Source organism: Aulonocara stuartgranti, assembly GCF_965226115.1.
Source record: "Aulonocara stuartgranti genome assembly, chromosome: 15".
NCBI classification, from domain to species: Eukaryota; Metazoa; Chordata; class Actinopteri; order Cichliformes; family Cichlidae; genus Aulonocara; species Aulonocara stuartgranti.
In genome coordinates this window covers 36,797,137-36,824,446 of record NC_138951.1, presented here as the reverse complement: position 1 = coordinate 36,824,446, position 27,310 = coordinate 36,797,137, and the positions used below count along the sequence as shown (strand labels likewise).

The window sequence follows — 27,310 nt, the reverse complement described above, 5'->3', positions numbered from 1 at the left end:
GGAGGAGTAAGGTGAGATCAGATGAAAAAACAAAGGGTTGAACGGAGAGAAGTCAAGGGAAATGAGGAAACTAAAAGAGCAGCTTCTATGTGACTGATTGACTGATTTGAACTTCTAGTGGTTCTCCCACAGTACACACTTCTCAAATGATATGCCACAGGTGTTTGAAATCCAACTTTAGATCTGCTCTCAGCTACTTCTCAAAAGATGTGCTGACAAAATAAGACTTTAACACACTGGAGCCTAAACTCAAGCTTTATAGAAGTGATGTGGAATTGGAGATTATAAGCTTTTTCCTCCCTCAAAAGTTTGTCAAAAGATTACAGACACGGTGTCATGGTCCTGGGTCAAGCGACCCAGTATTTGAGTTCCATGTATCTTCTGTATTCATTTGCACCTAGCTTAGTTCACCTAGTTAATTTCTAGACTGCAGTTTAGTTTTGTTCCTTAGTTGTTTATGTCATCTTCCCCTGTACCAAGTCTCCCCGGTTCATGTGTCATGTCTAATCTCCATGTTTCCTGTTTTACTTTGAAAGTCTGTATTCACTGTCAGTGTATTCAGTTTCACTCCTCCTGTCCTGTCGTTAGGTTCATGTGTGTCAGCTGTGTTCCCACCCTCCGTGTTTCCATGCCCGGTCTGTTGTATTCTAAGTCATAGCCTTACCTTAGTTCATTCCCAGTTTAGGTTTCTGTTTAGTTATTGCTTTTGTGCTGCCCTTATTCTTGTTTGTTTCTCTTGTGTTACCAGCCACAATAAAAGGCTCGCCTTCTGTTAAAGCTCACTCCCGTCTGCTCACTTGTGTACGCACCTGGGTCCATTACACGCATTCTCCACTCGGTCCGTCACAGCGGACCGTGACACACGGGTGCTAACATTACAAACCTAGCTTCTGTTGTTGTTCCTATGATCATTTTATTACAATAAGACAAAATTGACAGAGAGACACAGCCAGTGGGCAGCTTCCTCTTAAAGAAAGGACTCATTTTCAAATTCCATGAGAATATTTTGTCATTTGAAACAACCAATTTTTAGTTAAAGTTCATATCCCACTTAAAAATGGATGCTCCCCCCCCCCCCCCCCGGATGTATTCCTTTTTGACTGATTTATGTAGGCTTCTTGACCTTGCTGCAAAGATAAATAGGTTTTTATATAGTCATAACATGTAGCTGTCAGCATGCTTGTGTTTCTGAATATGATGTCCTTGAGAAAGTCTAAGTCTGACCACTCATTAAAAGTACTGGTTAAATAGAAAAATACAGGAGAAATTATAAATCTGGGAAGCACTGCTGGATTTCAAAACCTTTCAGCAAAGTAGGCAGATACCAGCTCAAACATGCTTTGGACTCGAGCTCTGAAAAACTAACACATGAAGTTTAATAACTGCCTGCCTTCCTTATTTTATTACATCAAATTCTCTATTCTAGGATGTTAATAATGAACGACAAAGAATGAAAATGACCATGTGCTAGTGTACTGTGTCTAGGAACCCACTGGCTATCATCTGATGACTTATCCCCCAGGGTGACCAATATTTTTGTGCCAGTGGACAGCCAGGCCAAGACTTTCTGCGTTGTGCTCAAGGCATCTATAAAAATATAGATGAGGATATAAATAAAAAAAAATTTTTTAGAAAGCTAAGTCTGTTTCCACCATTACCCAGTGGTTCTGACATTGCACCGTAGCAAATGTCTTTTCTATGATGGGCTGTTTATCTGCATGTGGCTAAAGCTTGCTCACTGTTGATTGGGTAATACTATTGGTGCTAAATAGGCTGTACCTTTGCATACAGGTTGCATACAGAACTGTGATGTGTCCATAATATAGTTAAAAAAAAACCCTCTTCTCACTCATCACCACCAGAAAACTTTGAGGAAATTAGCTTGGCAGTGGTTTAAAAGTGCAATTTAATGGTTTTATTAAGGAAAATCGGTTCCCTCTAAAACACTTTGATCAGCATGTTTGTCACAGTGCCTCAAATTCAATAAAGTTTGCGAGCGGTTTCTTTCAAAACAAACAGAACACACTAAACAAGACAGATTCCCCCCGAAAGCCTCATTATTCTCCATGGCTTCTAACTAATCCTGTACCTTTGTGCTCTGTCAGAAAACCTTCTCACACTCAGACAACACAATTCTGTGATGAAACACTCCGGCTACGAGGCTACGAGCCACTCTGAGTGAAGTTTCATTAGCAGAGTCTGTTTTGAGCAGATAAGTACAACAGAGTCCAATATACTTACACGTTCACAGCAGAGCCCCAGTCATAATTGCTGCCGTGTAACATGGGTTAGAAAGTCTATGAGGTGAACCGTCTTATGCACACACAGAAGTGCTCTGTGCTTCTTTGAGCTGGCAGTGCATTCATGCACTTAAATCTTCTTGTCATTTAATTTTTTTTTCCTTTTGGTTTTGCACACTGGACAATTGTGAATCGTGTGTGTATGTCCAGCAGCAAATGTGTCTATTGGCATGCTGTGTGCAGTGACTGATATTCAATTAGTCCACCTGCCACCTCTACATGGCTCGGCATTCCAGCGCTCAGTAAATCAGGCCGACTGACAGCACACAGGTCGATATTAATATTAACGCCTCTATAAATAATGTTATTGTAGGCCCCCATGTTAATGCTTCATGATATGATGGGCATGATAAAGTAAAGCGTGTTCTATTGTGAAGGTGCAGGCGGGTTTAATAGGGAGAGAGACAGACTAAGTCCCCTTCAATGTCCTTCGATAGAAACGTTGGTGACACTGGGTTGGAAAGGTGCCGAGGTGGTCACAGCTGTGTTCCCGAGCCTGAATGGCTGGGGGAGGAGGCGGGGGGTGGAGAGGTTTGGAGTGTGTATTGTTCGTGCGCATGTGGTGAATTTGCGGAGAGTTAGAGCGAGGGGTGGTTGGGAATGGACACAGTGGATTAATTATTATAATTCATCTCCCGGGCCACATGTTTATGGCTCTACTCAAATTATTGTCTGACTATCTGATTTCCATTTTGTACACTGCAGTGTATGCACTTTGTGTGTATTCGTGACAGGAGAGGTCCGTGGTTGAGTAGACGAATGGCTTTGCTATTTTGTGACAATTGCCCATATTTCACCGTGACAGCAAACATATCACTGTAGCGTCTTTATGTGTTCGCTGCAAATCTTCAGATTAGCCATTGGCTGCAAAGAGATGGCCGTCATTAAACCAGGCGGGGTGTCTGAAATGTCAGCTTGTTAACTTGACCTTGCAGGCAAAACTAGGGCATCAGTCATTACATTTAGAGAGGGCAAAGCTTCAGTACCAGTGTGAAAATAATAACTTCCTGAAGGACAACAATATGGGCCTGCCATCTCATTTAGCACTTAGTGTTACAGTAGGATGTTTTTGGTTTTCTCTGACTCGGTCAGTTCTGTACTTTTCTACTTAAACGTGTCTTCCATGTAAATCCTCAGCTCATGAAACCAATCTACTTTCTCACTTCAGTAAATCTAGCAAACAGAGTTCAAGGGAATAAAAACATCACTAGTTGCTACTGATGTGTTTATTAATTAATTAATTAATTTTTCAACCTCAATTCACATCCCCTCCACAAAAGATGCTGCTCAGCATGCAAATTCAAACCGGTGATGCTACGGTCCCAAGGATCCTTGAACCCTAAGCAGCATAATTTGTGCCCTGACCACAAACACACTCAAAGATTCATGCCCAAAGGTAAAAGTATTGTCAACAAAGCATCAAGAAACTCTGTGCAGTCCAAGCATGAAATAATCCACAAACAGTAAGTCTGTGTAGGTTCTTGCTCATGCAGGTCATGGTATTATAAGGAGCTTGGAAAGAACAGCAACTGGACTTCTTTCTTGAAGACGTTTCACCAAAAACACTGTGCAGTAAAAAACAAACTAAAATTATCTTTTAAAAAAAAGCTAATGTTGTCCCCTCCAAAATAATTAAATACATAAGTCACTGCAGAGAGATATTAATCAATACACAGACACACACACACAAACAAACACTTGGTTATACGGTGTAATTTTGCATTTATAAATGAATGTAGAGAATTCTGGGACAGATTTCCAAACCTCCAATAGCTTCATACGTGCACAGTTGCACACAACAAACGCTGACCAGCCCTGGACCAGGGGTTTTGCAAAGCCTGGATCATCCCCACTAATCCACACTCATTAAGGATGAACTCCATGATAGCATGCCACCAGCCTCCACAGCCCCCACCACTTTTACCCCACTTTTACGCATTTGCTGCACTCGCGCGTATAAGTGGCTGGCAGCTTTTGATGGCGATTTTAATAAATTACTGTAGATTGTAGCAGGTATGTTTGTTCCTGCTGCATGAGTAAACAGAACACCTGCCACACCTGTCGGCGCTAATCAGGCCTGGTTTAATTAAAAGTGACAAAGCTTTTATTTCATGCAGGCGAAGGGGTGCGTACTTGACCGAGGGATGTTAAGCACTCTTTTCCTGCACACCTCAGAGAACCACGTCTTCAGATGGAGAGGGTAAGTCAGGATGAGACAAACTGGGTGACAGAGCTGGTGAATCATTTTACTCTGGTAAAATGTAAAAGGATTTTTAAGCAAAACTTCATTTTAATTATTAAAACACTTCTATTGTTCCCTGGGATAGAGAAGAAATAGTTTCTGCACTCAACAGATTTTACCCGAGGACTTGCACATAAATAGAATGTTCATTCTCTCTGCTCCTCCACATCAGAGAGAAGGTCACTGCTGAGTGGAGTCTACCTACAAGCCCCTTGGGCTGAAAGAAAAAAAAATCCACCCGGATGCTTCCCTTCAAGCGTTGTGCCTCCAAAATAACTCTTCCTCTGCAGGGTTCTTAAATAAATTACAGATATGCTATCCTCCCAAGATGTGATCTCTGTTCTCCAGCACAAATTAAAAATTTAAGCCCATTTAGGTTGGTGCCTGGTGTAACTTGAATCAGTGTGGTTGTGAGAGGGTGTGGCTGGGGGGGAGAGTCAACCAGAGTTGTGTCACAGCAGTGCTCAGTAGTGATGCATGTTGCTTTAGGCACTGTATCCGAGAGAGGAAGCAGGGTGGCCTGAAGTTAGACAGAATATCTTGTAACTATAAGGTCACAGGCTTGATCCAAACACACAAAGCTTTTTCTGCCCACAGCTAGGTGGTCTTACATGTCAAAGTGTCGAGGCACTAAACTCGGACATGTAAAACCACCAGCTGTGCAAAAATGTACAACTTCAAGAAGCTCAAACCACATCACACACATTTTAATGTGAGCCAGCCTAGCCTCAGATTCACACAGACGGTGAAGCTCAGCCACCACATGGAAATGAGACATCATGTGTTAGGCTGTTGAAACTAAGAACAACAGTGCTGGAGGATCAGATCTACAGGTAGTCTGACTGTGAAATCAGAAAAGTCCAAATAATCGCAGAGATTTGGATCACTCAAATCAATTAACGAGCTAAACAAATTCATTTGTCCTTTCGAAGACAAAGGCAGCACGCCAAGAGAAACAGGATTACCACCACTCTCTAATGCTTGATTATCAAAAATAAATAGTCTATTAAATACACCAGAGGATTGCCTGGGAGGCTTGCATATCAGCACAGCACATCCGATTTATTTAATGTTCTAGAGATGGGTAGAGACCAAAAAGGCTAATTAAGTGTGAACTCTACAAAAACATTATCCAATAGAACAGGATACACTGTGCAAAATAAATGTTCTCTGATCATTAAGCAGTAGAAAGCTAAAGACGTGTGTGTGTGTGTGTGCGTGTGTGTGTGTGTGTGTGAAAAAGAAAGAAAAAAGAAAGAGAGACAGAGACAGAGAAAGAAAGAAAGAAAGAAAGAAAGAAAGAAAGAAAGAAAGAAAGAAAGAAAGAAAGAGAGCTCGATAGAGAGAGGAGTATGTGTAATAGTGGGGGCCATTTAATAGACTCAACCTCACTATGAACCCAGAGAAAGCGCTTTGTCATTTGACCTTCATTAACATCTTCTATTCATTGCTCCAACTCGGTGATAAATCAGGGAATGGCTTCTATTGTATTTTCCAGTGTCATGCAGTAAAGCATTCTTCCTTACCTGGCTTTCATTAGCTTTTGTCTCTTAACCCTTTAAGACCTACCATAGAACCAAGTCCGCCAGAGCTTATATTATATTTTTACATGCTGTGGAGCCATTTTTGGGAGCATTTCAAGTTGCTATACATCAATACAACCATTATAGCCCAGATTTTAATAATATGTATTCATTAAGTGCATAGTAATTACATAAATTGCAAAAAAGTGCAATAAACTACAAAAAAATTGAAAATCGTTTTTGATTTTTTAACATATATTTGTAGTTAGAGAAATTTAAGAGTCTTATCCCTCAAAACTGTAAATACAAAAAAGTTGCACAAAATAGTTTCCCACCACAGGAAATTTATTTTGAGTGTCTTCATAGTTTTATTTTTGAAATACACCAATTTTTATACACTGCAGGAAAAATGAAAATAAATATTATACTGCAAATTTGCAAAAAAGCAGCATATGCATCAAAATAAACTATTTCCAGCAGTGCAATATGAGTCCTAAGAATCCCAGAAACGACACAGAAAGTCATAAAGTCAAAGATAACTTTTAAAAAGAGCAGTATAGGCCCTGAGGCCCTGATCGCAAAAAAGACTACATTTCCGCGAAAATGACGTCACTTCCGGTTTCGGGCAGGTAATGGCGGAAATGCAAAAGTTCGCGCTGACTCTATTCCAACGTAGGAAGTGTTTTGAACAGCTGATCAGATCGGTAAAGCGTGTTTCTGGAATATTATGTTTTTGTTCCTGCAAGCGCTTTTTATGCAGTTTTTGCAAAGCTTTATGTGGAAGGAAACCGTGACCTAGGACAAGCTGATGGCATCAGATGTAAGTACAACTCCTCCGGTTTCATATGCAAAAAAAATTTTTGCGCTAGCTTACGTGGTTGCAGTGCTACTGGGATTTAAAAATAGTTACGCATAACAGAGCGTTCCCGCTCCGATCGGCTCTAAAGGGTTAAACAATAACCAGAGCCTTGATCGAACACAGGTTTTATAAGGTATTTGCCTTGTGGGCACTTTGCTAACAGAACTTAAACTGAAATCAAATCAAGAGGCATTTCAGCAACGGTCCAGAGGAAGAAACACAACCCTGGTGTAAAGGCAGCTTTAACTGTTTTCACGTGAAGCTGTTAATGCTATAAAGACGAGCCCTTTTAACCTCACACTAAAGATAAAATCAGAAAGACCTGCAGATTAAAAAAAGGCCTTCCTTTTGGAAGAGGAGACTTTCTACAGAGGAGTGGCTTCTCTCCATTGAAGCATTGCTGGATTAACCTAATCAGAAGATTAATCAGACTTGAAACACTGGAGGCTGTGCCGGTGGCCTCTTTACCTCTTTATCCGACTGTGCCAGGCAGCAGAATTAGGCTAGAGTGCAGGGAGATGGTGTTCCCACAACCCCTCTCTCTAGAGCTCTCAACTTGCCAAAACATCTCAGAGGATGAAGTGGAATTAGAACCTCCTAGTTTGCCCTCACTGACCTTTTCGAACTTGGTCCTTCAGATGTCTCGTTGCCATTCAGACAAGAGCTCATATGTTTATCATTTGTGGCACAGCACTTTGGGAATTACTGTATTGGTGGAAAAATACTATTGCCTGTTAAATTGCGTTATTTTTGGCTTTTTTTTTCAAAATTCAGAATCAAGTAAGGAAATGGGAACAAACTGTGTGTTAGCAACAAAGTGGCTAAAGATACCATACAATATCGTTACTTGCTTAGTTGTCTGGTATGTATAGAAACAAAATTGGTTCATTCCACAAGTTAGATGCCATTTTTGGGATTGAATGGTTCAAAGGCCGCCCAATCTTGAAAAGAAACAAAAACAAAAAATAATACAAAAAAAACCTCCTCTGAAAATGTTTAGCTACAGGGATGAAAAGGAGTGACCACTTTAACTAAGGCTACTTGGAAGCAAAATATTAAGAAATGACAAGTAGCGCAAAAATGTTGCACTGCACAGCACATGACTTGAACATTAAATGCACCCGATGATCAGGATCACCCAAGAGGATACTTGACTAGATTGCTGTCTAACTCAGCTGCGAACAGGCATCGGAGTAACAGGCCACTGCGTGCAACCGTCCGACCCTGCAGAGATTTAAAGATGCAGTGAGCCGATTGTCCTCAAAACTGGTGGAAATTAGCTCATGCTGTGCCATGTTTGTCTGACCTTCTAATAAAAGATCAAATCTGAGAGGCTGGATGCTTCATATTTTTTTTAAACCAGTGATCACATGGATATAAGCGGAAAATTTGGCAGACTGAAAAAAAAAGGTATTGTTAATCCGCATTGAATAAACAAATAAAACTCAGTGTGTATTTATCTCTCTCCATCTGTCTGCCTTAAATTATCCTGCAACTAATCTCACCACCTAGGCTCCGAAAAAAAAAGAAAAGGACTACAGCACATTAGAGCTGGGCGATATGAGATTTTTTCATATCACGATATGTTTTTTTCATTTCAGGCGATAACGATATATATCACGATATCAGCCAAATAACTATATTTGTAAGATTTAAATGTGCCGTTGCTCACAAGTAAAATGTGAAATAATCAGCAGCTTGTTTTTATTTAAATATTTATTTCCCATAATAAGTTCAACAGGGTAGATGTACTTAAGGAACATGAGACTTTTTCAGATAAATAAAGGCAAATATTGCAAACTACACAAAAGGCAGCCGCTAAAGCGTTTAAGTTTCAAAATAGAACAAACGAAACAGACTAAATTGTCAATTCCACTTAGAAACAAAATATTAATTCTAAAAATAAATCTTAGTTTGTTTTACAGAAGAACAGACAAAACTGACTAACTTTTGTCAATATCAAATAAACTGAGAACTAAAAGGAAATTCTCAATCTCTCCTTGTTGTATAGCTTAGCTTTTCAAACAGTTTTAACAGTTACTTTAGTCTGACAAAAGCCGAATGACGAATTAGCGCTTCCAGTCAGAGACTGAGGCTACGTCCACACGTACACGGGTATTTTTGAAAACGGAGATTTTCCGTTTTCGTTTTAAAAAATAATCCCGTCCACACATAAAGGCAGAAATGAAGGAAAACGCTGCTATGAACATGCCAAAGCAGCAGGTGGAGCTAGATTCCTAACCGTGCAGAAATGTTGGCCAATCAGAAGTCTAGAAGCCTCGGTGGGAAAAAGTAAACAAAGCTGGGGCATAGAAGCAGAACAGAGTCGTATTAGTGATGGGTCGTTCGCGAACGAAATGGCTCTTAGAGCCGGCTCTTTGACGTGAACGACGCGAGCCGGCTCCTTATCACGAGCCGTCACGTGGTTTTTTTTTTTTTTCTCTCAGCCTCTCTCTCGCACTTTTTTCCCGCTTCACTCTGCACGCGAGCCTTGTGCTTTACGCTGGGCAGAGGGGGGAGGGGCGGTAGTTACACTCAGTAGCACAGGAACAGAGCCAGAGAGAGAGAAAGAGAGGCAGGGACAACAACATTAGAAAGGTATAGTAATCATCCACAACTATTTTCGGTTGCAGATGATAAAGGATTGAGAAAGTTTATTCATGCAGGTCCATATGACAGAGAATATGCATGTTCTTTTAGTTTTCATATTATAATTTATATTTAATTGTGTTGTGGTTTGCAGTGTTTTGTGTTTTTTTCACTTTAAATTTGTGAAAGGAAAAAGCTGAAAATTTAAATAGTTAAAACTTGAAATGTGAATAGTTGATTTTTGTATTATATGATTTATTTATTACATTTTATGTGGAGTGAATACATAAAAGTATATTTACGGTGGCCCCTAGAGACAAAGCACATACAAACTTCAAATCACGTACGAACTCTGAAGCATGTACAAACTCCAAAACATGTAAAAACACGTACAAACTCCAAAACACGTAAAAACACGTACAAACTCCGAAGCACGTAAAAACTCAGAAGCATATAAAAACTCAGAAGCACATAAAAACTCAAAACACGTACAAAAGACAACAGAAGTGCTCCAGGATGCTGGGCGCAGTGTTGAGCCTTTGTTATCTTGTGGCTACACAAGCCAGCAAGTACCAACGACCGGATTTGGTGTGTCGTAGTAACAGGTAAATGAACTTTTTTTAAAATTATTTGAATATATATATGGGTGCCTGTGTATAAATACACAAACAATACACACATGCTTTCAATTGTGTAATTTAAGTGATCTAGTAGCTCTGCTTTGGAAGTTCAGTTCATGCTAGAAATGTGTTTTGGAGTTTGTACGTGTTTTGTCTCTAGGGGCCACCGCATATATTTATATATAAACATATATAAATAAAACCACTTGTTTTTATGTTAGTAATTCCTTTTGTGCATAATTTTATATTATTGTTAATAATAAATTAATTAAAGCAACAAAACAACCTGAAGAGCCGGTTCGGAGCCGAAAGAGCCGGCTCTTTTTAGTGAGCCGAACCGAAAGAGCCGGATCTCTAAAAAGAGCCGGAAATCCCATCACTAAGTCGTATGTGTGGAGGGACAGTAACTGTGTGTATATGTAAGCATTTAAACACTGCAGAGAGTAGAATTAACAGTATTGTAGAAATTCATTTCACCGAAACAATAACGTGGCGCACAGTGTGACGCATGCACCAGTTTATTGTATTTCCAGACTTGCTTTCGGCACAATTTACAGTGCACGCTACTCTGTTTTTGTCAGACTTGAAATAGCCGAAATACCTTCACACTACGGAACTTCTATGGCTCTTCCGTTCGACAATCTCTCCGGCATTGGAACCATCATCTGTTTTCTCTTCGGTCACGCTCGGTTGATTTTTCTAGTCGGCACACTCATTTCCTCCATTACCCGCTGGCTGCTTCCCAAACAAACACACGTGCGGCTTGGCACTTGTGCTGTACGTAACAAGTCACGCGACGTGACGCTGCGGCTGTGATTGGTTCGGCTCTGCGCTACTTAATTTGGATTGGCTGACCTTTTTTTTTTTCTTTTCTTTTTTTAAGAGGACAAGAGCGGCGAGGTCTATCGCGATAGCTTAATTTCTCTATCGAGTAAAAGTTATATCGCGATACATATCGTTATCGTTTTATCGCCCAGCTCTACAGCACATGTCCACGTTAAAAAACCCAGAGAAACCTGCAGTGTAACAGGGAGCGCATCATTGATCCTATCTCTCTGGTTGCCAGGTCATTGATTGCAGCATGCAGCTGTGTTACTTGGCACACCTTGCTGACTCCAGCTACAGCCTTGAATGTGCAGTCGAGAGCATGATGCCCCCCCTCCCAACCTTATTTTTTCTTTAGCCGGTTGACCAAAACACGCAGAGAACTGTGTGTGTGGCGGGGTCTTAGGCTGTCCTTACTTGAGTGGGATCATAATTTTTCAACATTTTTTCCTCAAACATGGATCATTATGCTGTGGAAGCAGATGAGATGGACGGGGTCAAAATACAACTAGAGCCACGAGGAGAGGTATACACCCCTTAAGGTACACACAAATGGGAGAGCCAGTGGAGGGACTGAAGAGAAGAAGAAAAAAAGCCGAAATAAATGGAGAGTCCAATTTTCATCTTTTCTACTTCCCTGAGATTTATTGATCTTAGAATCCTATCATGCTTAAGTAAAACAGACATCAAAGATAAACTTTTTGTCTTTTTTCCACTCCTCCACATATGCCCTTCCTACACCCACCATTCTATCTCCCAACATCCAATATGAATACACTTGAAAGAGCGTGTGAGGAAAAGAAGAGGAGAAGTGAAAAACCACTTAAAACGAGTAGTGGCAGGATGCAGCTAATAGCCGTCTGATCAGCCAGCGTTTCATCTTTCCCACATTATCTCTAAATTCAATATTGGCTCTTCAAACACTCTGAAGGGGTTGTTGTATCTAAACTCTCCTGCTATTTATGAATCCAGACTACACTTAGTTGATATTCCACCCTTTTGTTGACGTCCCCTCTGTTTTTCCTCAATCCCTCACTGAGAGCGAGCTGATGCATAGAAATCGTCGTCTGTTGTATGTTAGACACTTGTCTGTCACCGCACAGCCAGTCCTGTTATTGACTCTGACAAATTCCAGGATGCTGCTGATAATGGCGTGACAAATGGGCGCCACTCTTTCTCCTTCAACAACCAGTACATCTCCCTGTGCCCCCCTGTCACCCACCTCTACTAGATTCTATTATGTGATATGATATCATATTCTGGCTCAGTACGATCAGGAAGAGCTTTGTAGAAAAGAATTCTGATGATATATAAAATTTAGTGCTATGGTAAAAAGCACAGAGAGCCCCAGAATCTTGGGACCAAATTTTAAGGGACAGCATATAATAATGACTTGAAAAGTAACATCTTTACAACAAACTGGTGTGGTCACATAACCTAACTAGAAGGGCACTTGGATACTGCTGGCTTGGATTTAGGTTTGCACAAAAAACTTATTGGGCTCTTCATTTGCTCATGGTTTGGTGTTTTCATTACACGTATAATAATTTTTCACAATCCTGCTGACAAGAAGAACTAGAAACTCCACTCTGCCTGTCACCCTGGCACAGGACTGCATGACAAAGGTCTTTTCATTGCTAGATTTATTTTCTAAAAGAGAAAGATGGTGATCATGTTGGAAAACATGGTCAAAGATGAATCAGAACCTAATGGATGTTTAAAACTGACACTGTGACTAGAAATGAAAAATTTAATTACTGTTTATTTTTATGTGCAGTTATTTGGTTCTGCCTGAAGCTCTACAGTAGCCATTAAGATATCTCGTTTAACTACACTGATCACACAACATGCAATAAACTATTATCCAGGAAGGATAATGGTTTATTGCACACGTCTGGGATCCACCTTACCTTTCACCTTATGATAGCCAGGAGAGGCTCTAGCCCTTCGGTAAAACTATGTGGATAAGTGAGAATTTGTAGATGGCTCAATGAATAATTTGACTAAACTGGATTTGGGTTTTAGTAACAGCAAAACAAGAATTGAAGGATCTAATTTAAGGAGTTTGAAATAATTCTTTTACTGAATCAAGACTCAGTCAAGGGCTTAACCTGAGGACAGTTTTAATGTAACAAAGATTTTAACTGTAAAAGAATGACTGAGTGACAGCTTACCTGTCTGCAGTGAACTACGTTACATTTACTGTCCTCACCAATTTTGTGACTGCATCAAGTAAAAAAGAAAAGTAATACATAATTTATGAGGTGGTAGCTGATGGGCTATAGCCATATACACAAATGGATCCTGCCACAGAAAGTAAGCACACAAAGCTGTGGGTATCCTGAGTCTCTGACCATTTTACCTAAATCAATATATTTTTGCTTATGGTGCAATTTTTGCCTAATTTGAAGTGATAGCACTCATATAGTGATTTTTTTTCTGTCCTAGGATTGTGTGGATATTGTGATGCGTTTCCCGAGTGTATCTCCTCTGGAACAGTGCCTTCTCTGTGCCCCATGACCTCAATCATGCACAAGATAAAAAATATGTTCAAAAAGAATAAGAGAAAAGATGAAAGGCAACAACACAAATTAATCAAAATGTGGGAAGGATCTGGATTTCATCTGTATGCAGTAACATTTCCTGCACTCAGTATTACATTTTTTTCCTCTCTGTTGCCACTGACTGGGCCCATTGCTCTGAGAAGACTGATATATTCTTTTTTAAAACTAACACTGACTTGGTGGTTGTTAAGCCATGTTCAAAGCTTCACTACTCTCTAAATCTCTAATTTGGTTCATATAATATTTATATATTATAAGTTAATACAAATGAATTTTCAACTTAATGGTCTGCAGAATTCCAGTAACAAAACTCCTTTTTCTAACCTCTATTAAGAAGAGACCACGTAACAGTTACAAACAGCATAAGAAATGTACCTTTGCTGGTTTGCAGGATTTTTTTTTTTGAAGCTGGATTCCCACTGATGCTGTGTCTCTGAGAGGCCTGTTGAGCAACATTACACAGTCATACACATGCAGACAAAATGCAGAACAGGTGTTGCCATTCAGATGAACGCTATTATCACACTGGGGTACACGTCACTATCTCAGTGGGGTGATATAAACACACTTTTCTGTGCTAAGAAAATAAGTGCATTCCACATGTGCAAGCATTTTATCTCAGAGACAATAGGCTAACAAAAAGTAACCCAGCAGCATTCGAGGGAGCCAGAGGGGGATGAATGATAATAGTCAAGGCTAAAATGAATCATTTCAGCAACCTATTGTCATGATATGTGCACATAAAGAAAAGTAATAGTACATGCTATAAGACTTACAAGCTATCCATTTTCTATTAGCTGCCTATCCTTACTGTTCAAACATAATTCTTGGTTTCTGCTTGTAATGCCTGTTTTCATGCAGTGGTTTCACTTATCCAAGACAAACTCTGCCAACAAGGCAGTGGAAGTCGAAGGTGCTTCAACGTGGCTGTAGTTCAGGTGAGGATGTCATGGGTGGTGCAGGATACAAGCCAGGTCACCTGGGTGAGGCTATCTTATGTTGAAAGACCCAAGAACACCACATGATGCAAGGAACCATCACTGATGATGTGTCCGATGGTTCAAGGTGATCTACAGTATGTTAAAAGCAGATTTTCTCATGGGTCCAATATAACCTTTCAGTAGGTGCACGCTGGTGTCCAAAAGGCATGACAGCTTTAGAAAGGAGCATGCTAATGTTCGGTGTGGTTTGTGCCCCTCGGTGCTATTTAGCACAGTGTGATGAGAGTTCATCGCTACACATCCTGCTTGTCTCTCTGTCTGAGAGTGAGTACAGAAATAGTCTTTGTCACCAACGACACAGCAGGGCACCTTTCACACACCATGTCCAACACGACTGGTCCGAGGCGCCAATACGTATGCCAGCGTGTGTAATGTCGCAGGGTATTGTCAGCTTACGAAAGCATGTCTGTGTGCCAATATCTGTTTTTCTTTAGTGGAGATAATCAACAAATAAAAATAAACTGCATCTCTGGCTTCTTCATTTCAAACCTGTGTTTGTTGCATATTAAAAAAGGACACTGACAAATTCAATAAATTCAACAGTTCTAACAGACAAATTGATTAATGATCTTTCAGAGGGATATTGATATGGCAGTGCACCAATACTATCAGACCATTTCAATCTGACCTGAGCCAGACTGTGGCCAAAAGTCAAATGAGGAAAACATTGAGCACTGCACAGAGTGATACACTAGAGCAGAAGAAAAATGATCTGCAAGGGTGAAGGAAGCAGTAATAGATAAGAGGATTACTCCATTACTATCTACCCAGGGGGGTGTTACCCCAGAGCAGAACATCACGATTAAAAAGGGCAAGACCTTGATTTCCTCCTCCCCGCAACCTAGTTGTTCATTGTTTAAGTGAGGCAAAGTTGCTACATGAAATACTATCCCAGTCTGTACAGGGCAAAGGCATGTTTTTAGCTCAGGATCAAATTCAGCCTTCTGAAGTGTGACCTTGATCTCTCAGTAGGGTTGTGCCGATCTTGGGGATTGACAAATTCTGTAATAGCTTGCCATTACGGATCATAATATATAGCATTTTCCCATTAATGCGTTAAATTATTTAATATTATTTCTCATTTAAATTAATTAGTCTTGCAAAATTATCACCCTCCCCAACACTTGTCACAGAGTGACAATGAGTATATAAAGAAACCTACATCATACCATAACAAAACAAGAGAAAATAGAAGTTATTTCTTAACCAATTAAAATGTGGTGTTTCCCCAGGGAGATGAGAGAAAGTACTGCATGACGACAAGTGCAGGTAAAGCTAGCACTTTAGCTGTATTGGCATCCAGGGTGGTAATCTTTTAAAATCTCTGTGCAATCTGACAGAAAGAGAAGTTGAATATTCCTCATAACAACACTGATGGCTATCTGTTATCTATAAAGATGTAACTCCATAATGCTCATATAAGCATTCAGACTTCCTTTCCCCAAGCATGTTACATGACGCTAACATTTTACACACAAAAACTGCATATTTAGTTAGACAGACTATGTTTTGTCATGTTGCTCCAGTTATTTTTGTGTCGTTGACTGGGGCTGGGCTCTAGCTTTGGTTTTACATGAAGACATCAAGAATGCTTGGGTCTCTGTGACAAGCCTGAAACGAAAAATTACTGTCAATCAAACAGCTAGCTCATAGCACAGACAGGAGTTAATTTATGCTAGCTAGTGATTGTTATTTGGTAAGATAAACGTGCACCTGCTGTCTCTGGCTTCATTTAGTTAAACTGCAACTGCAGTTTAACTGTATTTCCTCTTGGTCCAGGTAAAGATATAATAGTCATGTGTATTCTTAAGGCTCCAACGAATTTCCCTGCTTTGACATGTGCTGAGGTTTCTATCCCAATAAATTACAGTGAGTGAGCAGGTAGAGTTTTGTTGCTTTGCTTTAGGATAATTTGCAATGCCATCCTGTTGATGGATAAACATTGGCACTTGTGTAGTTTTAGATTTTAGGAACAAAGCATCTATGGGCATATGTTCAAAGTCTTTGAATAGATTTGTGACAGCAGGAATTTCAAAGCATTTCAGCAAAAGGCAAACTATTAGGACAAGTCCATAAACACGACTGGATTGCAAAATAAGAAGTATTTGACACAACGTTGAATCATTAACTAAAGCAAAAGCACTTTAAACCGTGGGACACAAATCATTACCTTCACCATAATGATCAGAATTATATTGAATGCATCTATCAATAATGTGTTGTATGACTGTTATCTCATATAGATCTACTATATATACTATATAAGATTGGATAATAATGGGCAGCATGGTAGTTAGCAATGTTGCCTCACAACAAGAAGGTCCTGAGCTCAGTTTTTGGTAGGTTCTCTCTGTGTACCCTAGCTTCCTCCAACAATCCAAAGACATGCAGTTAGTGGAGTTTGTTCAAATACAATAAGATTAACAACTGGCAGGACTATTGAAAGTCAGCGACAATACAAGCTGGACATCTCCCGGTCCTTCATTTTAAAATAACTGTGAATCTGTATTAAGCTTAAATCCCCCTTTTGTTAAGTGCATTATAAACTTGTGCACCAATGACCAAATACTAGTGTCCGTTTAAAGAAAAGGACGGCAGGAGCCTTCAGGATTGGTAAGAAAGAGCCTTGCTGAAGTATGTAGGTTCAGTAGGTGAGATTTAAGTCTGTGGAAAGTTCAAGAGCTCCTCACCAATCTGAAAGTGCAGGCTATCAAAAAGGGAAAAGCATAGGAAAACAATGAGATAGGAGAAAGTCGCTGTGTTTGGGAGCACTGTCTTGTGAAAAAACAGAATTTCTTCTATTGCTTTTACAAGGTGAGCGACCTTTGCCTTCTGGGTGGCTCTCCTCCTATTTCTCCATTAGTACATGGAGACAGACAAGCACAACACACACACACACACACACACACACACACACACACACACACACACACACACAAAGGCATTTGCAATTTCTCTCTAAAGCAGCCCCTCTAATACACACAGGCGCTCACTGTCCAACAGTCAATATTTTCTGAGGGATGGCCTCCCTTGAGAACTAGCAGGCAATCTGAAGGGACCCCTGCAATGAAAGGCCCTGTGATTGCATTCGACCGTAGCCCTTACAAAGATGTCGTACATCAAATGCCAACAGATAAAAAGCCATCCGCGAAGAGTTAATCAGCAGAGTAGCTTTCATGGCCATACTGCAATTTGTCTCAATATCATGAAAGAAGACAGGCTCTCATAAAAAGCACCGATATAAATAAATACATAGAGGCTACATATATAAGATTTTTTTAATCTCTAAAATCTGTATTGACCCAAAAATCCAGCACTGGCTGGGCTTAACCAAACCCATAGACGCATTTGTCTTTTATGTACCACTGAATGAGATGTTATCTCAGACTGCAACATGGCTTCAAGTAATGCTCTGCTTTTATCTTACCATTTGCCGATATTGCCTGACCTTGAGCGCGAGCCAGGTCTCTGTGTGGATAGATGCTTTTGTATGTCTGTTTTGTACACTTGTTTACTTCTGCAAGTGCTCCTATGCCTCACCTCACCACCACAAACCCCCAGTTGTTTGGGGAAGGGGTGGGGTGGGGGTGCTTAAACGTTTGGCTGGGGTTTGAGAGCCTGAACAATTTGCATCCTGAGTCACAGTGTGAATGGCTGCATAAGAGGCTGTCAGGCATTTTGCATACTTGCCACCTCATACCTGATAGGATACACTGATGTGATCCTTATAGAGTGTCATGCTAGATAGTGAAGGCAATCAAAATATTTGTTAACCCCTTGCTCTGACCCACTTGAACCAGCAACCACAACTAACCGTAACCCAATAAAAGATCAATGGAGGAATGAGCCACTGAACCTGCGTAAGAGGTTTGCCAAATACTCCAAAATGCACAGCGAGCCAGATGAAAATAGTGCTTGAATGCATGTTTCAGGGAGACTGAATTAAACTTGCTGTTACAGCATGCATTATGACACAATGATACACAGTAAAAATGTATTTTGGCTCATAAAATAAATTCTGGAACAATAATATGTTGCGTGAGGGTTTTGCTTATAAACTTTTTGGTTGAGGTTGGAAATAACCTCTTTTCCTTGCTATGTTATCCACATTCTAACCTTGTTTCAGATATATTTTGAAGGAGTCCATCCACCTTGTCACTAGACATGCTTCATTATGTTCAAGGCTGAAACATCCCAGGGGTAAAATTCTTCCGTACCTGGAAATCTAGACGGACGTTTGTCGGCTCTCAGGACACGTCGACCCAGGCTGTCACCACCAATTGTCTTAGTCTGCTTGACACAAGCATCTGTCAACATCCATTTGCCTATACAATGAAGGTAGTGCACAATTCTACTGTAAATATCAGACTCACGGGGTGGTGCACAACAATATGTTTGAAAGGAAGCCAAATACTCGCTCTGATTTGTAATTTCAAAGCCTGATTCATTGCACTTACACATAAACATGCACATCCTGTCACATATCGAGGAGTTACTGTGTCCTTGGGAAATCGAAGCTTCGTCAAGCTGTACATCAGACATCTGCTAAGCGCCTCATCATCAAAGTGCTGAGGTTTATTCCCTTGCGTTTCTGTGCCAAGAACAACTGGCAGGCGCCAAGAAACCTTCCACTCTGCCACCAAGGTTAGGTGAATGACAACACGGAGTTACTGACACACAAGACAAAGAAGGAGACAGCCATAGAGGGAAAGAAAACAGGAGAGGCACGCTGCAGTCACGTCTCTGTGTGGATTCTTTTCCTATTTCCTGTCTCTTTATTGAGGTACTGGAAAACTAAGAGCTTCCTGTTTGTTTTCACCTCTGTTTGCATTTTCTGTTTGCCTCTCAAAACAATCCAAAAAAACAAAAACAACAACAAACAAACAAAAAAACACCAAAATTAATTATGTTATGGTTTAGTCCCATCCCTTCTCCTTATTCCTTTCTCTCACTTCAGAATACAGGAGACCTAATGTTGATTTGGCATTATTATTCATCAGCTATCAAGGAGCAACGGGTGATTTAAGTGATCCACAGGAGGTGGCAAACGGGAGTCATGCTAGCCTGTATCTTCTCTTTAATTGTCAGCTTAGTGCTTCACTTATTTTATATTAGCTTCTTGTTCTAGCCTTGAAAACAGAACACAAAAGTAGTAAATGATAGGATAAAATGCATTTCAATGGCAACCTCCTAAAAAACAAAAAAAAAACAAAGCTATGATGCTGATACTACGTTATGAATAACATGAAGTACTTTGAAGTACATCGTATAAATGGGTAAGATAGATGGTGAACTCACCAATGTCCACATGAAATGGTCAGTGGAAAATTATTTTTCTGTAAATGATGTCAATTTATAATGAATTCAGTCTTTCTTCTCTAACACCAGTGAATATTTCCCAGCCATTTACTCTTCTTGGCAGTCAAAAATCATGTAACAGGGCTGACATTTGCACAGTCACTTTCCCACTCCAGTTTTAAGTCAGGGAGAACACATCTACAATGTATGGAATAAATACATGAGAAGCCACACATAAGTTTCAAGAGACGTATGGGCTGTAGGGTAAGCTAGGGACTCCCCAAGGGATCTCTGACCTGTCGATAGGCTACAGTCTCTCCCTTGGAATCTAGAGCGAGAGTCAAACCATCCATCAGGCCTCAACTCCGAGTACACGAGGCAGTGGGAAAAGAGAGAAACACGGGATGATTAATGTGCCTTCTGTGTGGTCAGTCTTTTTTCTTCAGCAACACGTACAACTAAGTTGTGTCTCGCACAAAAATGCGTTGCACACATAGCTTCCTACACAGGTGCTTGGACACAAGCAGAAACATGCACACATACACACATCACAAAAAGGCTATATTCTAGAAGATAGTACATGAAAAATGCCTGAGCTCAACTCTGTTCTTGGCTAACCTCCACGGTGAATGGAGGGGTATTGACTACAGCGAGACAGCTAGCCCTTATTTATAAATGCTCTTGCTGAGCCAACACAATGGCTGCACACAGCTAGAAAAAAAAAATCACCAAACCGTGGGATACCGTGGGATAACTCATCAACAGATAATGACCATATGTGATTGCTCCCACTGATTTACATGCAAAGTCTTGAGTGCTTGAAAAGATTGTTTAAGACTGCCATGACCTGGATGACTGACAATCTACACAGAGAAAAAAACACATGAAGGGCTTAATTTCAAAAGTGCTTATGTGGAACATGACTATCTGTAATTCAAGATGTGGTAATAGGATTTATTATTCAAAAGATGCTTATTTGGTGCTTTTTGTAATAGGCCAATAGGGCTCAAAGTCAAAAATTTAGTCCTGTTATGTAAAACTATTATGTTGCACTTCATTTTATATTCAAACTTCTCTCACAATCCCATTCCTTCAGCACGCTACACTCATGGGGGTCAGGTGCTTGTAAAATGAAGATCTTTCATAGCAGTCCTCTTCCAAGCTTTCTACTTTGCACAACCTAATGAACACAACGGGGATCTGTTCCATTGTGAAAGAACAGTGGAGGTCGGCCATTAAACGCGCCACACTCAAGTGGATTCATTTTTGTCTGGCCACAAAGGATGCTGTCGAGCTCATAAGCCACACATTAATATGACCACAGATCAATGGGACTGCGAGCAGTCTGAAGGTATTGTTAATGTATTGGCTGCATTTGTGAGGGTGTAGAGATGGATATGACGTTGTGCTGACTGGAATACCTCACACACTTTGGTAATGGTGCTGAGCAGTATGAAAGAACAGATTATGGATTATGGATTATTTAAAATTTAAATGAGTGATTGCTTAATTTTTGTACCTGCAGTCTATTAGCAGTATGAATTTTTTGTCTTTTTTATGTAGGAAAATCTCTGAAAGGTCTTGTTAAGGCTTCACTGACTATAAAACACAGGTTAGGTGTTTTATGCACGTCACTTAACCCCCAAACAAACATTAACTGCATAAATACTGAAGTGAGAGGCAGTCATTTATAACTGTCTTAAATTATATTGAATTTTCATTTGTGTAAAAGTAAATATTCATTATCTATATTGACATATTTATACATCATTATACATATAACGAGCTATAAGCACTTGTGTAATCAATTGACTAAGTCATAGGACTGGAAAACTTCTGCCTTTGCGGGTTCATACAAATTGTTGAGACAACCTTGAATCAGTACAATGACATTTCAAGACTCATCATATGTTTAAACAAAACTATCAAAACAGGGTTTTTTGTGATTAATTCAAAGGACACATGCAAATTGTGCAAAGTCCTACTAAATGGAATATTTAATGACTTCCATTTGTTTCTAAGCTCTCGTTAGTTTTCCCGTATAGCAATTTCCAGAGATCATTTGTCAATCAAAGAGTGTGAGTGTGCATTTTTCCCCCTGAAATGTGTTTATTTTATTCCAGCACAGGGATTGTTATTTCAGACAGGCTGATGTTTTGGGGGCGTGTTATGAACTGGTATTGAATTTGACATATCAGAACAAGTAATGGAAAAAAATCCAGTGGTACGCAGGTTGAAGTGGTTTTAGGATCGTTCTGTCTGTTACTCTGTCCCAGTCTGGGTGGGGCTCTGTTGGCCCCAGGCCCTGGACTATCAGTCAGGCTGATGTATAGGTCCACAGGGTACAAATGAAACCTGTCACAACAAGGGTAATGATGTCAGAGTCACTATAGCTCACTGCTAGAGAAGCAGCGGGAGGGAGATGAGGGGACAAGAGGATATGGGGAAAAGAAGAGGGTTGAGCAGAGAGAATGGAAGAAAGGAAGGAGAGAGTAAGCTGGGTGTGGGGAGGATGAAAGGTAAGGGACATAAAAAGGAGGAAAGGGAAAAAGGGCTGGGTAGAAAAGTTGTAATTGCAGTAGCCATATAGTTAGAATCGGAAAATAGCGGGGAGAGAGTACAATTAGAAAAAAGAATAAAAGAAGGTCAAGGCAAAGAAAAAAATAAGGTGAGATGTGAGGAAGGATCTGAACTGAAGGGAAGACGGAACAGAATAGGAAGTGTGGACAAAACAAGAAACAGAGTGATATATGGAATGACTGTGTGAAAGGGACATGTGAAATGACAGGAGGAGGTAAGTAAGGGAACAATAGCATGAAAAAAGGCGAGGGGAGAGGCGCAATTCAGTGTGCAATAATGGAAATGTTGGAGACTGAAACAAGACTGGGATCACATGTTAACATGAAACATTAACTTGCCTTTGTAATTCAGTATCTATTGATTCTGTTGTTCTGTCAAAACAAGACAAAAAAAAATAAAAATAAAAACCACACTTTGATGCCGAATCTCAGTTTAATCCATGTGTGTGAGTGTAGGATGGGGGAACAGGGTGTGCCAGTGTGGCATCAATGGAGGAATATGATTGCTGACATGACAAGTTTTTTTTGGTTTTTTTGAAGATGTGTACCCTCTCTGTCTTACTTGTTTTATCACACAATATCTCTGCATACCTCATCGTGGCCTAAGCCAGTCTCTGTCTCTCTTTGATTCCCTGTCCTCATCCTCCATTATCATTGACATCATCCTTTCCATTGCACTCTCTCCACCATTCTACATCCGCAACACATCCGCAACACATACTTACACATACACACAGATGCCCGCTCTCTGTCTTTGGCTCTTTGGCAATCTTCCTCCATCTCAAGATGTGGCCACTAATGGATTGAAAGTCTTAGGGAAGAAGCAACAGTCATTTAAAGATTAATGTCAGGTCCAGTATTCTGAAGGGCAGTCAGCCCAGCCTTTATGCGTGCATCTGTTCCCAGTAAAGGACATGCGCATGTCATTTCTGTAAAGATGCCCTCTTCATTATCAACCATTAGGCAAAAAGGGAGGAAGAAAGAGAGGTTTAGCTGGCTGGCCCATACAAGCACATATCACAGCTTGTCACTTTCTTCTCAATAACAGCTACTACATGGCCATTAAAACCAAGGACTTTCATCAATTAACATAACTCACTCGTGGATAAGTATGAATAGGCTCTTCAGCGTCTTTGAAATACACCTCTTAGCTGCACCCAAAGTCTGCCTTAACCAGTGATTTAATCTTCTACAGAGATTCAAAGCTGCACTAGGTGTGTTTTTGAGTTCCTTTATCCACCTTCAACAGAATGAGGAGTATTCATGTTTTTAACTCTTGTGGATTTGTTCAGTTTGTCCACACAGTCTCAATTTAATGCACTGGGTACTCCGTTTGTGTCACTTTTTAATATACAGGTAGAGCTCTAGAATAGCATCTTTGTGGATAAGGAGGCATAAAAAATGAAAACAAGTCTGCTTTAGAGAGCAGTTGGGGTGGTAAAAGTATAAATTTGTTCACCCAGAGGACCGTTGCTTGTGTCTTGTCTTGGACTGCTAGTTTTAGACTTTTCAGTTTCAGCTGCTACTGGATTAGGTTTTAGAAACAACCCTGACTGATTCCTTTTGGGCAAAGATCCTGGTATTTGTTAAAATACAACCTTTTAGACTTTTGAGGGTAAAATACAATGTCACGTCCAGAGGTCCTGACCTAGTATGTGGTGAGCTGAAAAACAAAATGCTCTCATTTTCTTGGAGGTGACACCTCAGCAGTGAATGAGCATTTAAACAGGGAGAGACACACTGCTGTAACTAAAACATCTGAGAGGGATGGAATCTGTTATTTCAGCACTTTGAGGCCTGGACTAAAAAACTGAAATCACAAGCTGATCCAACTTGAATCATGATGTGGCCATAATGTTTATGACCCCCATGTACCTGCATGCACGCCTGAAAATGTCTGGGCATGCTCCTGGTAAGACAATAGATGGAGCGCTGGGTGATCTCCTCTCAGACCTGGATCAGGGCATCAATGAGCTATAGTGGCTTCAGATGCACCAATATGTCCCATGTACTACCTCGCCACGCCACATGAGGCCTCATTGTCCTGCTCCACAAGCAACCCAGTCCACACTGCCACAGCATAAGGTCTGATGATGGGTTTGAGGATTTTAGCCCAGTACACAACAGCACGTTGAGGTCTGTGTGACACTCTAAGGATATGCTGCATCGACCCACTGACTAACTGGCCATGCTGGATAATGTTGCAGGCATCTTAATGTTCGCCACGGTGTCTCCAGACACTTTCACATCTGTCACATGCACTCAGTGTGACCTACTGTCAAATATGAAGAGAACAGGGTGCCAATGGTGGACATGCCAGTTCTGATGTTCTCAGGCAAACTCCAATTGAGCTGCATTTAAAAAGACTGCTAGAGTTCAGTTTGTGGGGCCCTGGCAGGAATCATGCCTTCTTGCACAAAGGAGCAGATTCTGGTCTTGCTGATTGGTTAATGCCTTTAAATTGCCCTGCCCAGCTCTGTTCATGTAATGGCCCAATTCCTGGGATCATCTCAGTGTTATTTATCTCCATTCTGCCCTTATTCACAAACTGCAGCTCGTTCAAAACGCTGCTTCGCGTCTCTTAACCGAAACTGGTAGGTTTAAGTCTATTACTCCAGTTCTCTCCCATCTCCGATTTTAAAATCTTATTGCTCACTTTTAAAATCATAAATAACACCGGGCCCAGCTATCTTAAGGATCTCCTCAGCTTTTATACCCCCTAGGAGAGCGCTTAGATCAGCAGGCCAAATGCTCCTGGTGCGAACTAGTCAAGTCAAGTCAAGTCAAGTTTATTTATAGAGCACATTTAAAAACAACCAAGGCTGACCAAAGTGCTGTACAGTAAATACAGATAAAAATACAATAGAACACAATTTCGTAAAACACCTCGCTGATCAAAATAAAAAATAAATAAACAAATAAATTAAACCTTTCTAAAAGCCAATGAAAAGAGGTGAGTTTTAAGAGCAGTTTTAAAAGTTTCTAGGCTTTTGGAGAATCTGACGTGAGGAGGTAAACTGTTCCACAGTCTGGGTGCAGCCACAGCAAACGCCCTCTCTCCCTTTGTCTTTAATTTATACCTGGGAACATCTAAAAGCATCAGATCGGCTGACCTCAAAGATCTCCTGGGGCGATAAGTACTAAGGAGTTCTGACAGGTAAGAAGGTGCAGTGCCATTTAAAACCTTAAAAGCCAGCAGTAAGATTTTAAAATCAATCCTAAAAGCAACTGGGAGCCAGTGGAGAGAGAACTAGATCTCGCCTTAAGACCAGAGGTGACCGTGCATTCGCCTCTGTTGCACCCTACCTCTGGAATAATCTTCCTCAAGCTATCCGCGCATCTGATTCAATTCAATCTTTTAAATCTCGATTAAAAACGTATTTATTTAGCCTTGCCTTCCCTGCCTCCTAGACCCTGCATTTTTAGCTGTACTGTAACTTATATTTTTTGCTTTTATTAATGTTTTTATGTTTAAACCTTCAGCCTTTTGCCTCGTGCCTACTATGCCTGGTATCACTGGTTAGTTAAGTCTCCCACCTGTTAGTATATTCTATTTGTACTTATATTATTTTATTTACTTGTACTTATTATTGCTCTTATTTGGTTTCTGTGAAGCACTTTGGCATACACCTTGTTTTTAAATGTGCTATATAAATAAAATTCTATTGTATTGTATTGTATTGTATTTAGACTGTGCAGGTAGACACATCAAGCCATCTTCCCGTGGCACATATGGATGTGCCATTTAGGAAGAGCTGGACTACCTGTGCAACCTGAATAGGGTACCACCTCATGCCAGGAGGGGCGAGGACAGTAGCAAAAAGGACGGATGAGGAGAGAGCAATGGATTGTGGCCACCACCTGGCAAAACTATTCTCATTGTGAGGACTGTGCCTCTCCACTGCAAATATTCTCACTTTCATTTGCACCAAACAGGTGAACTGGACTCCTAATGGTTTATGCTGTCTGTTATACTGAGATGATGGAGAATTCCCGAAAGTTTTCTGAGCAGGACAAAACAAATATGCAGACAGAAGGAGTTTCCCACTCCATTAACCTGTACATCTTTAGCTTACAGGAGGAAGATATGGAGCCATGAGACAATCACTACAGAGTGAGTGTTTCTCACTTAACTTGTTTATAGAAAATGAAGCTTCGGTGTAAGCAGACAGCGCCATATTATTAGACGCAATATGAGACATAATATCTAGTAGGGCAAAACATTTTTTCATCATCATGACTTGCAGTAAATATAAGATTATAAACTGGCAGGATGGACTTGTGGTTGGACGTCTCATAACTGGCACATCACTTTTCATTTTTAGAACAGCCAAAACATCCTTGAGCAAGACACTGAACTCCTGGCTGCTCTCTCAGTTGAAATCCTTCTGAATAATAACAGCCAAGACAACAAAGCTCCGTTATGCTTCAAGGGCACGATGGCTTCAACAATGAATGTTGCAGCTTTTCAACCTGTAAGCCTTGATGAATTAAATATTTTCAGTTTAATATTTTGCAATTACAAAAAAAAAACAACAACAGTGAGCATGATTTTTGCTTACCCATAATCCACAACTGAAATTATATTAAAAAGAAACACAAAACATATCATGCATACATATCACAGAGTGTGGAAAAACCTTAGCTTTACCTGATTTACTCCAAACAGAAAGGAAGATGATGGGTGGGAAGCAGCAGGGATGGACAAAATTCTCTCCTATAGTTATAGAGTATTGCACCAGAGTGCAGTTTCTCAGATTTGGACTTCAATATTAAATGTAGCAGTAACAGGAGAGGCATTTGGTGAATCCACGTTTTTAGTTAAATCAATAGCAGAGGAGTTTATTTATTTTTTCTCTCAAGCAACTTGTCATTCTGTTTCTTTCTGCAGTGGAAAACGAGGATTGGGT

The 27,310-nt window shown here is 40.3% G+C and overlaps 1 protein-coding gene across 1 annotated transcript in view; it reads right to left on the bottom strand.

The window, feature by feature from the left end:
• The window catches only part of ptprsa (protein tyrosine phosphatase receptor type Sa), a 232,587-nt gene that overhangs the window by 192,485 nt on the left and 12,792 nt on the right, over positions 1-27,310 (bottom strand). The window lies entirely within an intron of this gene.